General features: G+C 40.4%; 1 pseudogene; it reads right to left on the bottom strand.

Annotated features, from left to right (window-relative positions):
- Nucleotides 1-1,158: 1,158 nt before the first annotated feature.
- LOC111814714 lies at nucleotides 1,159-3,053 on the bottom strand (annotated as a pseudogene).
- Nucleotides 3,054-3,506: the final 453 nt, after the last annotated feature.

Consider the following 3,506-nt stretch of genomic DNA (forward strand, 5'->3'; position numbering starts at 1 on the left):
GTGTCTCTGTACTCTGATGCCTGCCCCAACAATGGCAGCAAAAGCAAACGGATACAGTGACCTGAGTTCGTAAGGGACTTACTGCTCCACCAATAGCATGTTTGTCCATGTTGGCTGGAAGATATGTGTAATAGTATTCAAAACTCTTACTGTGGTGGATGGAAACACAGTAATATATATTGGCCCAGAGAATAAAACACTGAAATTGGCAAATAAAACACGTCTGGTTAAGCCCTCCTTATAGTGGGAGACCACACCTCACTCAGTCTCTGGCCCCTTCAGACTACAAAACGGGCATCTGTAATCCTGCTCAGTATCCTGTAAGTAATCCAGTGGCACTGCCTGGACAATAGGACACTTGTTAGTCACATGAGTGGATGGCACAGATAAAGACGCTGCCACCCACGTTGGTTAGCATTCAAGTGTTTTTTATTCCCACTATTCCAACCCCCAGTTTCAACGTCTTCATAAACTTCTCACTAGCTGTTACAATGGGCTCAGTGGACGCATGCTTCGCTTTGCTGTGTGATTCCCATCCTAACCTGGCTTCAGACTAAACAATATGAGGCTACACATCACCACCTTCTCCTAAAAACTGTGCCTTCTTACCAAATTCTTCAAGCTCAGGAAGTGGAATCTTCCCCATAAAATGGGGGATACCAAGTGGTGAGTAAATAGCAGTAAACATTTCCTTAAAGACTTGATTTCATAATTGGGCAGTCAGAAGCCTCTGACCTTGGCCCCAAAGCTGCAACTCAGAAATAATTTGTGCAAGACTGCCTGGATGACTGCGCAGTGTTCTACTCCCGTATTCATTTTTCTGACTGTTCCAAGGGCTGTCTATCCAAGACACAGACTAGTTCTGTCAGGGCCAGCCTAAATCTTGTGCACTTGCCTGGCCTCTAACACCCTCCCATCTTTCTGCTTCATGATAAAAGACCCATTCAAATCTGCCTAACAGAATAGGACAAAAGTCTGTGCAACTAACTATAGAATGTCACACTCTCAGTCTTTTGTGTTACTTACATAGGTGTTTATTTAATGCCAAAGCACTGCTGATGATTTGGAAGAGAGTATCCTCCAGTATGCTGGTTTTCACAAAGCTGGGTTAAATAAGGCCGTCCAAGTGCCTCAGTGCTGTGAGTTTTTCTGATACTGTCATCTTTCTTCCACAATAAAATCATAAGTAAACAGGACAATCAGGATTGGGAGTATCTCAATAGCACCCACCAAGTGGAAGGGTAGAAGCTGGTTGGTGTGAGTGTCAGAACAGGAGAGAGCAAGGAGGGGATGGAATTCACAGAAAGAGTGCTGAATTTCACTGGATCCACAGGACAGGCAAAATGTGGTCACAGTATGTGCCATGGTATGGAAAATGCCACCAACCTAGGCATCAACTGCATGACATGGGCGTAGAATAGAGGAGCACATTGGAGATGGCCACATAGCGGTGGTAAGCCATTGGCTCCAAGAAAAAGCATTTTGTAGTCCCCAAAGCATCTGTGCTGCACAGCCCAGAAATGAAATGGTTTCACCATTTGTCACAAAATTGACCAACATTTTGGGGGTGACAACAGTGAAGTAGCGGGCATCCAAGAATGATAGTAAACTGAGAAAGCCGACCATGTGCTTGTGGAGCTGGATACCACTGATGACCAGTGCTACCAGACCAAAATTTCCCACCAGAGTGAAAAGATAATTGGCCAGAAATAGGACAGATTTACAGATCAAAATCATCTGTGTAACCAATCAGTACACACAGTGACTTCAGTCATGTTCCTTAAAGGAATCATGCCGTAACCCATTGTATTTTTAGCAGTCCTGATGTTCTTGCTACTATTTTCAGGCTGCAAAAGCAATGTCTGGTGAATATGAAGCATAATCAGTTGTGTTCTCTCATTTTTGTGTTGGAAAGGCATGCAGAAATTCTTCTCAGGAATGGGCAGCAACAAAGAGGCCCAGCTCAAAGACATTCCTTACTCTACCGGGTGAATTGCAGAAACTGTTATTTTAAGTGCATCTTATTTAAAAAGTCACTAATCTAAATTGGTAACTTTTCAGCATCTTCTCTACATCATTCTCCCGTGCTCTCATATTTGCTTTTCTTAAGGTTGACGAAGACTGAAGACACATCCTGAATATTATACCTGGAATAGCATTCTTCGTTGCTCTCAGTTTTACAAACGAAAGCCTTTGAGTGTAACTAAGAGAAGAACTGCAGTAATCACACTTTTACTTAAACGGGAGATTTAGTAAATTACTTTTGCATTTTTGTTTATCTATTAGAGACAAAATAAAAACAGATCTTCTTGATTTAGATACATTTTTTTACTTTTTTTTTTTTTTACAAAAACAGCAGTATTTCATTTCTGCTTTAGATGTGCATTTCACTACTTTTAAAATCAAGATGTTACCATTATCAAGTTTGGGTTTTTGCTTTTAATTTTTTAAGATATATGTGTTTTCATTTATAACTCTCTACTGTGGCAGATGTCTTGTTACTGTGCTGAATGTGCATGCAATATTATCGGTTGCATTTTACAGATAAACTTGTGTCAAAAATTCATGAACATTTCTTCAAATTATAAATATTTAGAAATTTTTACACCTACTCTAAATTAATATCCACTTGGGCAGGGGAGAGAGCTCGGATTTTTAAGTGCCTGCCTGGGAAGCCTAAAGACCTGGGTTTGAAATAAAAAAGGCCTTAAAGGGGTATCAACACTGTACAACACAGTTTTGTGTAAGAAACACTGTTTCCTATGAGTATGTTGTGATTTGCATCTAAAATGTGTCTCATGTTTCCCAGAGATGGGACATTTAGAACATGATTCGGTCATGAGGCGCTGTATCATAGCAGGATATGCTGTTAGGCCAGGAGTGCTTTTTCCAAGAAGTGGGTCACTGCTGGCATGAGCTGAATGTGTGTGCTCCTGTCCCCAGGTCCTCGCCTCCTCACTTTCTTTCTCTGACTCCTGGTTGTATGTGGTGATCAGTTTTCTCTTCCCATCATCTTCCAACATACCATTTCCACTTTGAAGCCAACAAGCCATGGACTGAACCCTTTGAGATTGTGAGCCAAAATAAAACATCACTTTAATTTGTGGATATTGGTTATGTGTTTCCAGAAATAGTAAAATAAAAATCAGGTAAAAATAATGTATTCTTACATAATGTTCTTTAGGAAATTTGATATATTTCAGTTTAGAAAACTATACATTTGGGGGCCAGGGAGATAGCTCAGTAGAATAAGCGCCTGCCTGGCAAGCACAGGGTCCTGAGTCCAATCCCCACTATTGAAAAAAAAAAAAGGACCAAAGAAGAAAATCATACAGTTATCCTTTTGTCTCTACAGGAATTCTTAAGTTTAGTATTATTGCCTTAGTGTAGTATTTGTTTTAAAAGGTGTAAAATATCTGAAAGACACTACTGTAATTGCACTAATCTTGAAACAGAATTCTGGGCTGGGGAAATAGCTCAGTAGAATAAGTGTCTGCCTGGGAAGC

This window comes from Octodon degus, unplaced genomic scaffold (genome assembly GCF_000260255.1).
Source record: "Octodon degus isolate 3935 unplaced genomic scaffold, OctDeg1.0 scaffold00438, whole genome shotgun sequence".
NCBI classification, from domain to species: domain Eukaryota; kingdom Metazoa; phylum Chordata; class Mammalia; order Rodentia; family Octodontidae; genus Octodon; species Octodon degus.